General features: G+C 45.6%; 1 protein-coding gene across 6 annotated transcripts in view; it reads left to right on the top strand.

Annotated features, from left to right (window-relative positions):
* LOC131946727 (guanine nucleotide exchange factor DBS) overlaps nucleotides 1–14,743 on the top strand; it is a 96,793-nt gene that overhangs the window by 22,044 nt on the left and 60,006 nt on the right. The gene's annotated exons all lie outside the window — the stretch shown is intronic.

The following is a 14,743-nucleotide window of genomic DNA, read 5'->3' as shown; positions in this document are numbered from 1 at the left end:
AATAATATAAATTTGTGTCACTCTAAAAAATAAAACGAACTCAAATCACTGTATGGATTCTCCTTAGCTACTGTAGTTGGACTATACATTTTATATAATGGAAAAATGTATACACCATTTCAATATACTTAAATCATAAACTCATCATTCCCAACTATTTCAATTCCTTTTTCGAAATACTACGCATATCTAGTATACCACATCAAGCATCACAATTTTTTTTACAATGGTTGAACATTGAGCCAATTAAACACTTGTACCATTTGTCTTTGTTTCGATACATTTCCGACTGATTAAAAATAATAGACCCCCGTCTTCCCCCCCCCCCAGAAAAGTTAGAAATATTAACAATTAATAACACTAGCTGAGCAGAAGTAGGTACTTAGGAAAGTATGAGCGGTGCTTAAAAGGAGGGAATATTTTAAACACTGGGGAATGTTTGTAGGAGGGAATATTTTAACACTGGGGAATGTTTGTAGGAGGGAATGGTTGGAGGTACAAGGAAGATGGGGGGGGGGATTAAGAAATACAAAAACGAGTAGAGAAAGTGGGGGGGGGGGAAGGGTAGGCAGGCATCTGCCTATTAGCCAATTCTTACAGTTAGCCGACACTTTCCCTGAGCCAATTCTTACTATTAGTCAATTCTTACCATTTGACTATTCTTACTGTTAGACTATTCTTACTGTTACCCAATTCTTACAGTTAGCCCATATTTACCAAACCTACCAAAAATAATTTTTGTCCGTCGTGTTAGACTTTGAATCGATCTAATAGCTTCATCTGATGTTTATTGATTTCCCCCGACCTTCCCCACATTCACAGACTGCCAAGTTGATAAAAAATTCAGCATTGTTAGACTCCATTCAATTCAGTTCTAGTGTTGGCTTTGATTTAGTTCAATTGGCTGTTTAGTTGACGGCATAACGGGAGGTTTAAAGTAGGGTTGTACGGAGGTTGGGAGCAGGGTTGTACGGAGGTTGGGAGCAGGGATGTACGGAGGTTGGGAGCAGGGTTGTACGGAGGTTGGGAGCAGGGCTGTACGGAGGTTGGAAGCAGGGGTGTACGGAGGTTGGGAGCAGGGTTGTACGGAGGTTGGGAGCAGGGTTGTACGGAGGTTGGGAGCAGGGCTGTACGGAGGTTGAAAGCAGGGATGTACGGAGGTTGGGAGCAGGGATGTACGGAGGTTGGGAGCAGGGCTGTACGGAGGTTGGGAGCAGAATTGTACGAAGGTTGGGAGCAGGGCTGTACGGAGGTTGAAAGCAGGGATGTACGGAGGTTGGGAGCAGGGATGTACGGAGGTTGGGAGCAGGGCTGTACGGAGGTTGGGAGCAGAATTGTACGAAGGTTGGGAGCAGGGCTGTACGGAGGTTGGGAGCAGGGATGTACGGAGGTTGGGAGCAGGGCTGTACGGAGGTTGGGAGCAGGGATGTACGGAGGTTGGGAGCAGGGATGTACGAAGGTTGGGAGCAGGGCTGTACGGAGGTTGGGAGCAGGGCTGTACGGAGGTTGGGAGTAGGGGAGCAGGGATGTACGGAGGTTGGGAGTAGGGATTTATGGAGGTTGGGAGCAGGGCTGTACCAAGGTTGGGAACAGGGATGTACGGAGGTTGGGAGCAGGGCTGTACGGAGGTTAAGAGCAGGGCTGTACGGAGGTTTGGGGCAGGGTTGTACGGAGGTTGGGAGCAGGGCTGTACGGAGGTTGGGAGCAGGGGAGCAGGGCTGTACGGAGGTTGGGAGCAGGGGAGCAGGGCTGTACGGAGGTTGGGAGCAGGACTGTTCGGAGGTTGGGAACAGGGCTGTACGGAGGTTGGAAACAGGGCTGTACGGAGGTTGGGAACAGGGCTGTACGGAGGTTGGGAGCAGGACTGTTCGGAGGTTGGGAACAGGGCTGTACGGAGGTTGGGAACAGGGCTGTACGGAGGTTGGGAACAGAGCTGTACGGAGGTTGGGAGCAGGACTGTTCGGAGGTTGGGAACAGGACTGTACGGAGGTTGGGGGCAGGGCTGTACGGAGGTTGGGAGCAGGGCTGTACGGAGGTTGGGAGTAGGGGAGCAGGGATGTACGGAGGTTGGGAGTAGGGATTTATGGAGGTTGGGGGCAGGGCTGTACCAAGGTTGGGAACAGGGATGTACGGAGGTTGGGAGCAGGGCTGTACGGAGGTTAAGAGCAGGGCTGTACGGAGGTTGGGAGCAGGACTGTACGGAGGTTTGGGGCAGGGTTGTACGGAGGTTGGGAGCAGGGCTGTACGGAGGTTGGGAGCAGGGGAGCAGGGCTGTACGGAGGTTGGGAGCAGGGGAGCAGGGCTGTACGGAGGTTGGGAGCAGGACTGTTCGGAGGTTGGGAACAGGGCTGTACGGAGGTTGGAAACAGGGCTGTACGGAGGTTGGGAACAGGGCTGTACGGAGGTTGGGAGCAGGACTGTTCGGAGGTTGGGAACAGGGCTGTACGGAGGTTGGGAACAGGGCTGTACGGAGGTTGGGAACAGAGCTGTACGGAGGTTGGGAGCAGGACTGTTCGGAGGTTGGGAACAGGACTGTACGGAGGTTGGGGGCAGGGCTGTACGGAGGTTGGGAGCAGGACTGTTCGGAGGTTGGGAACAGGACTGTACGGAGGTTGGGGGCAGGGCTGTACGGAGGGAGCTAGTAAAACTAATTCTAAAAGTTTTTTACTTGAGTTCGAAGAGGTTGTACTTTGTTAGGAATACATGAACAGATAGGTGGCAGGGATGTGAACAAGATAGACTCTACATTTAAAGTTAAGAATACAAACTATATGTAAAAAATGAAAATAAAGAGGATAGACTATTTGTAAACAAAGGATGAAGACTTTAATATGTTAACCGGTTTACAACTACATCAGCTGTAGACATCGGTACACACTGAAATAGACCTGCACACTCCTATAGAAGTAACAACAATTCAAGCTTAAGCATGTAAACACAAACATACAATCACAAGCATTTAAACACAAACATACACATTCAGTTTAAGTAGACTTTTTTAAATGGTTCGCACGATTGTTGCTCAGATGACTGAATGTAAATATGTTCCGGACCACCGACCGATTCTATTGTGTAAAACATGAATAAATCTCCGTGGTTGTCAAACTACAGACACCCCAGACATCCGTATATCAGGGCAAGGTCACCTGACACAGGTAGACTAGAGATACAGGTAGACTAGAGATACAGGTGGACTAGAGATACAGGTAGACTTGAGATACAGGTAGACTAGAGATACAGGTGGACTTGAGATACAGGTAGACTAGAGATACAGGTAGACTAGAGATACAGGTAGACTAGAGATACAGGTGGACTAGAGATACAGGTAGACTAGAGATACAGGTGGACTAGAGATACAGGTAGACTAGAGATACAGGTAGACTAGAGATACAGGTAGACTAGAGACACAGGTAGACTAGAGATACAGGTAGACTAGAGATACAGGTAGACTAGAGATACAGGTAGACTAGAGATACAGGTAGACTAGAGATACAGGTAGACTGAGGTTTATATATCTGCTTATTTCATCAGACCATTTTAAGTTCTTAATATTTGCTACGATAAAAATCACTATGTGATACCCAACCTTTATTGATATAATACTAGGCTACATTTAATAAACCTTAATTGATATAATACTAGGCTACATTTAATATTCAACCTTTATTGATATAATACTAGGCTACATTTAATATTCAACTTTTTAAAAATATAATACTAGGCTACATTTAATAAACATTTATTGATATAATACTAGGCTACATTTAATATTCAACCTTTATTGATATAATACTAGGCTACATTTAATACCCAACCTTTATTGATATAATACTAGGCTACATTTAATATTCAACCTTTATTGATATAATACTAGGCTACATTTAATAAACCTTCATTGATATAATACTAGGCTACATGTAATATTCAACCTTTATTGATATAATACTAGGCTACATTTAATATTCAACCTTTATTGATATAATACTAGGCTACATTTAATACTCAACCTTTTAAAAAAAATTACTAGTCTACATTTAATACTTAACTTTTATTGATATAATACTAGGCTACATTTAATACTCAACCTTTTAAAAAAAATTACTAGTCTACATTTAATACTTAACTTTTATTGATATAATACTAGGCTACATTTAATACTCAACCTTTAAAAAAAATTACTAGTCTACATTTAATACCCCAGCACAGAATGTATTGTATTTCCCCCTACCGCTTAAATTGATGTAGATCTATGTTGTTCTCACATGTCGACCATTGACGAGAGTTGGCGAGGGTCGGATGAGGTTCGTGACCAACACAATCAGGTCGCGGATATCTGATGCACCCCCTCACCTCTGCCGTGCTGCACCCCCTCACGTCTGCCGTACATGGCGTCCTCCCCACACTTTTACATACATGTCCGTCGTCATACATCGACTCTATGCGCGCGACTAAATAAGTCGCATGACTCAATTAGTCGAATGATTAAATAGAATTTATACCACACACTAAGGGTTATTTTTAGACATTTTTTCGGGGGTGGGGGCACTTAAAACCTCCAAGGGGGAGGACGGCAGACATTGGTTAAAATATATTTTTTCTATTTAAATTTAATATTTAAAAAAAAAATTGGTCGGGGGGGGGGGGGCAGTGAAGTGCGCCGGAAGGGGGGGGGGCAATTCCCATACCCCTCCCCGGATAGATGCACGAAAAAAGCGAGCCTACACACATTGTATACAACTCTACTAATAGAGATCATTGATTACCCACAAGACACAATTAGCGACCATTTTATGCCACTCATCACACAACGTAGACCGGTGTATGTTAATGATTACATCACAACCACACACACAGACCCACACAACCACACACAAAAACCCACACAACCACACACACAGAGACCCACACAACCACACACACACACACACACACACAAGTAACATTAGCTTGAACACATCCAAATGGTTTGAACATCTGTTACGAGCAGCAACTTTATTCAAATACAGGAAGTCTCTCCTCTCTCCCCCTCCCTCTCTCTCTCCCTCCCTATCTCTCTCTCCTTCTCTCTAAGCCTCTCTCCATCCCTCTCTCTAACCCTCTCTCCCTCCCTCTCTCTCCCTCTCTCTTCCCTTTTCTCTCCCTCAAGCTAAGCGCATTTCGCTGTTAGAAAAAGTGACTCCTAAGTTGTAGCTCGTCTTGTGAACCACTCACCCCACATACACCATGTATGTTTAAAACAGTTTTCATCAAATATTGTTCCCGTGGTTAGGGTGTTTGTGGCCAGGTACCCACACCAACCCTGCTCCTCTGTGATGTAGGAAGATGACATCACAACATTGACATTCTCCCAATTAATGGCATCTTGTGATCATTAGTAAACATATGGTATCATGCAATAAAAACCTGTCGTCTTAAAATTGTTATTAATAAACACCATTTGAATCGCTCATAACACATGGAGAATTTGGACTTTAAATTAACCAACGTTTATACATTCAGCTGCAACGTTTTTAAAATAAAACAACAAACAATAAACTACAATGTCATACCCCGAAATGGTATAAACAGCGAAAAAAAAATCTTCCAGTAAAAAAATCGATGGATTTTATCTGATGCTATTTTTAGAATACTGTCCTCCTTGTGAGCCGGTGCTGTTTAACAACACGTGCGTATGTGTTCTCTACCACATGTGAATGGCTGTGGTCACTCCAACACTACCACATGTGGATGGCTGTGGTCACTCCAACACTACCACATGTGGATGGCTGTGGTCACTCCAACACTACCACATGTGAATGGCTGTGGTCACTCCAACACTACCACATGTGGATGGCTGTGGTCACTCCAACACTACCACATGTGGATGGCTGTTGTCACTCCAGCACTACCACATGTGGATGGCTGTGGTCACTCCACCACTACCACATGTGGATGGCTGTTGTCACTCCAGCACTACCACATGTGGATGGCTGTTGTCACTCCAGCACTACCACATGTGGATGGCTGTGGTCACTCCAGCACTACCACATGTGGATGGCTGTGGTCACTCAAACACTACCACATGTGGATGGCTGTGGTCACTCCAGCACTACCACATGTGGATGGCTGTGGTCACTCCAACACTACCACATGTGGATGGCTGTGGTCACTCCACCACTACCACATGTGGATGGCTGTGGTCACTCCACCACTACCACATGTGGATGGCTGTGGTCACTCCACCACTACCACATGTGGATGGCTGTGGTCACTCCAACACTACCACATGTGGATGGCTGTGGTCACTCCAACACTACCACATGTGGATGGCTGTGGTCACTCCACCACTACCACATGTGGATGGCTGTGGTCACTCCACCACTACCACATGTGGATGGCTGTGGTCACTCCACCACTACCACATGTGGATGGCTGTGGTCACTCAAACACTACCACATGTGGATGGCTGTGGTCACTCCAACACTACCACATGTGGATGGCTGTGGTCACTCCACCACTACCACATGTGGATGGCTGTGGTCACTCCAACACTACCACATGTGGATGGCTGTGGTCACTCCAGCACTACCACATGTGGATGGCTGTGGTCACTCCAACACTACCACATGTGGATGGCTGTGGTCACTCCACCACTACCACATGTGGATGGCTGTGGTCACTCCACCACTACCACATGTGGATGGCTGTGGTCACTCCACCACTACCACATGTGGATGGCTGTGGTCACTCCAACACTACCACATGTGGATGGCTGTGGTCACTCCAACACTACCACATGTGGATGGCTGTGGTCACTCCACCACTACCACATGTGGATGGCTGTGGTCACTCCACCACTACCACATGTGGATGGCTGTGGTCACTCCACCACTACCACATGTGGATGGCTGTGGTCACTCCAACACTACCACATGTGGATGGCTGTGGTCACTCCAACACTACCACATGTGGATGGCTGTGGTCACTCCACCACTACCACATGTGGATGGCTGTGGTCACTCCACCACTACCACATGTGGATGGCTGTGGTCACTCCACCACTACCACATGTGGATGGCTGTGGTCACTCAAACACTACCACATGTGGATGGCTGTGGTCACTCCAACACTACCACATGTGGATGGCTGTGGTCACTCCACCACTACCACATGTGGATGGCTGTGGTCACTCCAACACTACCACATGTGGATGGCTGTGGTCACTCCACCACTACCACATGTGGATGGCTGTGGTCACTCCACCACTACCACATGTGGATGGCTGTGGTCACTCAAACACTACCACATGTGGATGGCTGTGGTCACTCAAACACTACCACATGTGGGTGGCTGTGGTCACTCAAACACTACCACATGTGGATGGCTGTGGTCACTCCAACACTACCACATGTGGATGGCTGTGGTCACTCCACCACTACCACATGTGGATGGCTGTGGTCACTCCAACACTACCACATGTGGATGGCTGTGGTCACTCCAACACTACCACATGTGGATGGCTGTGGTCACTCCAACACTACCACATGTGGATGGCTGTGGTCACTCCAGCACTACCACATGTGGATGGCTGTGGTCACTCAAACACTACCACATGTGGATGGCTGTGGTCACTCAAACACTACCACATGTGGATGGCTGTGGTCACTCAAACACTACCACATGTGGATGGCTGTGGTCACTCCACCACTACCACATGTGGATGGCTGTGGTCACTCCAGCACTACCACATGTGGATGGCTGTTGTCACTCCAGCACTACCACATGTGGATGGCTATGGTCACTCCACCACTACCACATGTGGATGGCTGTTGTCACTCCAGCACTACCACATGTGGATGGCTGTGGTCACTCAAACACTACCACATGTGGATGGCTGTGGTCACTCCAGCACTACCACATGTGGATGGCTGTGGTCACTCCAACACTACCACATGTGGATGGCTGTTGTCACTCCAACACTACCACATGTGGATGGCTGTGGTCACTCCAACACTACCACATGTGGATGGCTGTGGTCACTCCAACACTACCACATGTGGATGGCTGTTGTCACTCCAGCACTACCACATGTGGATGGCTGTGGTCACTCCAGCACTACCACATGTGGATGGCTGTTGTCACTCCAGCACTACCACATGTGGATGGCTGTGGTCACTCAAACACTACCACATGTGGATGGCTGTGGTCACTCCAGCACTACCACATGTGGATGGCTGTGGTCACTCCAGCACTACCACATGTGGATGGCTGTTGTCACTTCAGCACTACCACATGTGGATGGCTGTGGTCACTCCAGCACTACCACATGTGGATGGCTGTGGTCACTCAAACACTACCACATGTGGATGGCTGTGGTCACTCCAGCACTACCACATGTGGATGGCTGTGGTCACTCCAACACTACCACATGTGGATGGCTGTGGTCACTCCAGCACTACCACATGTGGATGGCTGTGGTCACTCCAACACTACCACATGTGGATGGCTGTTGTCACTCCAGCACTACCACATGTGGATGGCTGTGGTCACTCCACCACTACCACATGTGGATGGCTGTGGTCACTCAAACACTACCACATGTGGATGGCTGTGGTCACTCAAACACTACCACATGTGGATGGCTGTGGTCACTCAAACACTACCACATGTGGATGGCTGTGGTCACTCAAACACTACCACATGTGGATGGCTGTGGTCACTCAAACACTACCACATGTGGATGGCTGTGATCACTCCAGCACTACCACATGTGGATGGCTGTGGTCACTCCAGCACTACCACATGTGGATGGCTGTGGTCACTCCAACACTACTACCACCACCACTACAACCAACACCATCACCAACACAAACATCATCACCAACACCATCACCTACACCACCCCAAGTGGCATAATCACCTGACACCCCCACCTATAGTCGTGGTCTTTAAGTCACCCCCCCCCCCCCCTTCCAATCCCCTACACCCTACACAGGACTAGGGGATGCATTGATTTTCTTTGAGATTGACACAAGTCCCTTGTTTAAAGCGATTAAAAAAGTCGTTTTTAAATACACTTTCTTCACAAACTTTCTTTTAAGCAATCGATATGGAAGTTTTCGGCGCTTTAACTACTCATTTTAAAATGTTATTTTGTTAACGAATGTCTTGTTTTGTGTATGTAGCAGTCATCTGCTATGTTACACATTACACCTTACAACATAGAACGCATTATACGTTGATTTTACTTTCTCGTATATACGAAGTATAGAGAAAATCTTGTAATCGTGCAAAAAAAAAATCGAGATTTTTGCAAATCTCGACGTTTTACACCTCACTGATACGGAAAAACATAATTTTGCAATCTTGTCCGTATGTCTGTGTGTGTCTGTCTGTCTGTCTGTGTGTAAACACGATTACTTGAGTACCGTTACAGCTAGGTTGATGAAATTTCATATATAAGTATTTTATCAAAATCGTAGATCCGTATCAACTTTTGAGCGATTTCCGATAACCGGAAGTGGTACTTTTTCTACTTTGAATTTTTCAAAAGCCTATAACTTGAGTACTATTTCAGATAGATAAATGAAATTTCACATGTAAGTAAAAGATCTAATTCTCTACCTTCTGTCAAATTTTGAGTAATTAACGTTTACCGGAAGTACTAATTTACGCTATTTCCGATTTTTCAAAAAACGCATGTAAATTTATAAAGTACTAATAATATTGCGCACTATTATACACATCTTTATTCGGCGTTCGCTTGGTGCGCAATTGTTTTTTTATGAGATTCTATTCTATTTTTAAAAGTTTAAGTATTTAAAATGGATTGAAAATCATAACTATATCCCCAGTTCCCATCCCCTGTTGTTTTATATAAGAATATTCGAGAAAGTTTAGGGGAGATCACTACCGGTTTATTTTTATTTGCGACATTGGTTGAATTGGAGAGCCATCCACTGGCATTGAAAATGTATGCATCGTGTGTTTGTATAATAATATCATGTGTTTGTATATATGTACCATGTGTTTGTATAATAATATCATGTGTTTGTATATATGTATCATGTCTTTGTATATATGCATCATGTGTTTGTATATATGTATCATGTGTTTGTATATATGTATCATGTGTCTGTATATAAGTATCATGTGTTTGTATAAATGTACCATGTGCTTGTATATATATATATATATATATATATATATATATATATATATATATATATATATATATATATATATATATGTAACTAGGGTGGGCCTAGTTACTAGTCACTATTGTTGAGAACGCGATAGTGCAGGTGTTGGACTGATAAGCCAACTGATAACGATCATAAAGCCACGGCGTAGTTTGGAAGGATACGACAAGCGCTGTCAACTTTGACACGACTTGGCTGACGAAACAGTGCAGATGTTATATTAATCGGACTGTACGACAGAAGCGGCGTAATTAACATTCTGATGCAACGATTAGAATCGATTACGATTACGACTATGATAGAACCGAATACGAATACGAATACGAAGGGGATATAAGGAAGGCGACGGCTGAGCTCGCTGTCTCAGTCTCTCTCTCTCTCTCTCGATCAGTCAGTCTGTGTGGCAGTATCAAGTTGGTTATATTGTGTTAAGAAGGACGATAGACATGTGTATTCAGTTATATGAAGACTAGTGAGGACTGTTGGGAGTCAGTTGATTCAAACTATTATTGTGAAGCATTCCTTTTGATTCAGTATATTATTGTGAAGCATTTCTTTGATTCATGTAATAAAAGGATCAATAGCGAACCTGCATCTTCGAGTATCTATACTGTGGTCGATGTTGTGTAGAATGAGTGGTTAGACTCGGTAACATTTGGCGTTGTCGAGCAGAACTCGTTAACATTTGGCGCTACAGGCAAATAGTCTCGTTACATTTGGCGCTGCGGACAGGATGAATTCAACTAGACTTGCCGCTTTAGGCACCCATAGTCAACCTTGTTCATAACTGTGTTTAGTGTGTGTGTGAATTAGAACATTCAGGAACAGTGAAAATCGAGGAACGAGGAAAATTTTTTCATACACACACGGTAAGAAAGGTCTTTTTTTATTTGAAGGGAATAAATAAAAGGGAAGACTGAAATCAGAATTGAGGAAATTGAAAAGAACAGAGATGAGACACCTTTCATTATCATTCTGGCTTGGTGTCACATGCTCTTTTGCTGCTGCAAGCATGTGGCTCAGTATACCCCTAGTTGTAGCACCAGCCACCCTGGGGACAGCTATGGGGCTGACCACCAGCATCCAGATAATTGGCATTGGTATCTCCAACTTGGTTGTGGGACAAATACTAGGCAAAGATGACAACCAAGATATAGATGTAACTCTTAGACACTGGAAATGTGTCATGATCTCCCTGTTGGGCAACACTATCTGCTGCATAGCTGCAACATTTTTCCTTAATGTGAATGGCAGACGCGGGAGTGGTATTTTAGATATCGGAAAGGGACAGAAACTCCTGCTGGCCCAACAATCTGAGCCAGATAAAGATAGCCCAGAGATAGGCAACGGTGAGGATGACCCTTTGCCTCCAGAGGGACCAGGACAAAATTTGGACAAAAAGCCGATCCATATTGTGGTCCTGCCCAGTGAGTCCCACATTAACAAATTTTACGGGGACGGTGATCCAACCTTAACCAACAGGTTCAGTGAAGAGGTCAGGGCTGCCTGGGCCTCGAGATACATGTCACCAGAGGAAAGATTAAGACTGCTGATGGGCAGTATAGGAGAGATGGTTAGGGCAGAGGTCAAATGCCACGATAAAACCATCCAATCAGATCCAGATAAGGTGCTGGATCTAATTATGGAGACCTTTGGGGAGAGACGGTCGGGATCGCAACTGCTGTCGGTGTTTGTAGGTATAAAGCAGAGAATGGCGGAGAGTGTGATGGAGTATTCACACCGAATGAACGGGGCCTTTGAAGCTGTAAAAGGCAAAATACCCGACATAGATGCGCGCCTGCTGAGGGACCATTTTATCGAGGGGCTGGCGACCCCTATGGCAAGAAGATATTTGAAAGAAGAGGTCTACAAAGACCCACAGTTGACCTTCCTTCAGGTCAGGAACTCAGCGATCCGCAGGTCCGAGAATGAGGACCAATCGAACTGTTCGGTAGACAAAGTCTCTGTGCCGGAACAGAAACAATCCCCACCCACAGGGACCGGCACGATGGAAACCATGATGGCTCAACTGTTGGCCCACCTGGATAAGGTTGACCAACGATTGGAGAGGTTACAAAGCAGGTCAACAGCTGAGAATCAGGGCAAAAACGGGACAAAACAGAGACAGGTTGGACAGCCGCGACCCGCCGGTCCATCGCTCCGGTGGACGGCTGATGGTCGACCAATTTGCCTGTCCCGCTCACAACCCGGACATATGGCACAATACTGTCCGGTGAAACGATCGCCCTCTGTAAGGCAAGGCAAGGCTACAGAGAGGCGAGGTTATGGCTTAAGAAACAAAATGGGACAAACAATGAAAGAGTCTCAAACAAGACTTGAAGAGAAATTATCAGATATTGAAAAAGAACTTCAAATCACAGCAAGGCTGGGATCCATCGAACAGCGATGGGCAGCAGAATTGGCACTCTTTGACCTGGAGAGAAAATATCGCCCAGGGCAGTCCAATGGTAATGCTGACGCGTTATCAAGGAATCCTTACGAGAGACCGGGCGATGAGGAAGAAACGCTGACAGGAATATGTGAGGTCAGAGCGTCAACAGATATCCCTCACGGGGTGCAAGTGATGCAAAATGGGCAGACCGGGGTGGAGCACATATCCACACAGACCGGACATATGGCACGGTACTGTCCGATGAAACGATCGCCCTCTGTAAGGCAGGTCAGGGCTACAGAGGGGCGAGGTTATGACTTAGTAAACAAAATGACACAGAAACACAGTAAGGAGGAAAAGAAAGGTAAAACACAACTAATAGAAAAAATGAACTGTGAAATGAACTTGGATGTTGAAAAGTTTCAAGTGAACAATTTGTTGGTAGAGAAAAATGATGATAAGAAGAAAATTGGTAGACTTAATAAAGGAATTCAAAGTCTAACCAGGAAACTGGATAGGAAAAGTTCATGCAAATTAAAAGCACAGGAGAAATGTTCATCTTTAAAGTGTCTGTTATCGGAAGAAGTAAATAAAAATATTAGACAACAGAACAGTGTTGGCAAACTAGAAGAAATGATAGACAAAGAAAGGCGAGTGATGCAAAACGGACAGACCGGGGTGGAGCACATTTCCACAGAGCCCGGACATATGGACATCGGTGATTTTAATTGCCTTAATCACAAAGAGATAAGAGATGCCCAGAGAACGGATAGCGGGTTACAGCCGCTATTGAAATACGTCCAGGAACAAAAATTCCCAGGAAAAAGGGAAAGAGAACAGTTTGGTCGGGAAACAAAGAAACTACTGAGTCAGTGGAACCGTCTCAGTATAAAGGATGGTGTTCTCATGCGGAGAATTCATGACCAAATAGACGGGACAATACACCAGGTGGTGGTGCCTGGACAATTACGAGAAGAAGTGCTAAGGTTGGCACATGACAGGGCAGGACACCAGGGTCAGGACAGGACGCACAAAATTTTACGACGGAGGTGTTACTGGCCCAATATGGAAATGGAGGTCAAACGCCATTGTGAGGCTTGTGTGAGGTGTCAGCATGCGAAAATGCCAGTTGTCAAAATGAGACAGCCATCAGGACACCTACTAGCGACAAAACCACTAGAGATTGTGGCTATGGACTTTACGTCGTTGGAGCAATCATCGGATGGGACGGAACATGTGTTGGTAATGACTGATGTATTCACCAAATGGACTGTGGCGGTGCCCACACGAGATCAGACTGCCAAAACAGTGGCAAAGGTCTTAATAGAACATTGGTTCATCAAATATGGCATACCAAGACAATTACACTCTGACCAAGGAAGGGCCTTCGAGTCAGAAGTAATTAACCAACTGTGCAGCCACTACGGGATCAACAAATCTAGAACAACCACATTTAATCCGAAAGGAAACGGACAGTGCGAGCGGTTCAACCGCAGCATGCATGATTTGCTGCGTACGCTAGAACCTGAACAGAAAAAACGTTGGCCTGATTTTCTCCCAGAGTTGGTATATCTATACAACTGCACCCCCCATGCCACAACCGGCTTTTCGCCACACATGTTGCTGTTCGGACGGGAGGCTCGACTCCCTCTTGACTTGTTCCTAGGAAAAAAGGAAAGTATGACTGGCTCATACACTGCACTGGAATATGTGAATGAACATATGAGACGAATTAGAGAAATGTACAGGGTAGTACAGGAAAGACTAGAACATGAAGCACGGCGAAGGGAACCGCCGGTACAGACAAAGGACCCGCCACTCAAACTGAACGACAGGGTATTACTGCGTAGCCACCCGTTAGGCAGAAACAAAATCCACGATCTCTGGGGACAGGAGATATGGCAAGTCGTGGAGATGCCTAAAGTAGCAGGTGGCCCCTTTAAGATAAGACCCATCGATCACGCCAAACCGGATCGGTGGGCGAATATTGCTCAATTAAAGAAATATTGTCATAGTCAAGAAGAGCAGTTACACACAAGGAAACCCAAGACAATTAGGGAACCGGAAACTATAACGGAAATTCACATACCCATCCCGGAACCATGTCACCATCAAGAGAACAACAGCGAGACACAAGTGGAGGATAACGGCAACGAAGAGGATCCCGTTC

Source organism: Physella acuta, unplaced genomic scaffold, assembly GCF_028476545.2.
Source record: "Physella acuta isolate Inbredline_101_S28 unplaced genomic scaffold, ASM2847654v3 ptg000569l, whole genome shotgun sequence".
Classification (NCBI taxonomy): domain Eukaryota; kingdom Metazoa; phylum Mollusca; class Gastropoda; family Physidae; genus Physella; species Physella acuta.
Note: the sequence above shows the minus strand (reverse complement) of the source record. Positions and strands in the feature narration are given on the sequence as shown.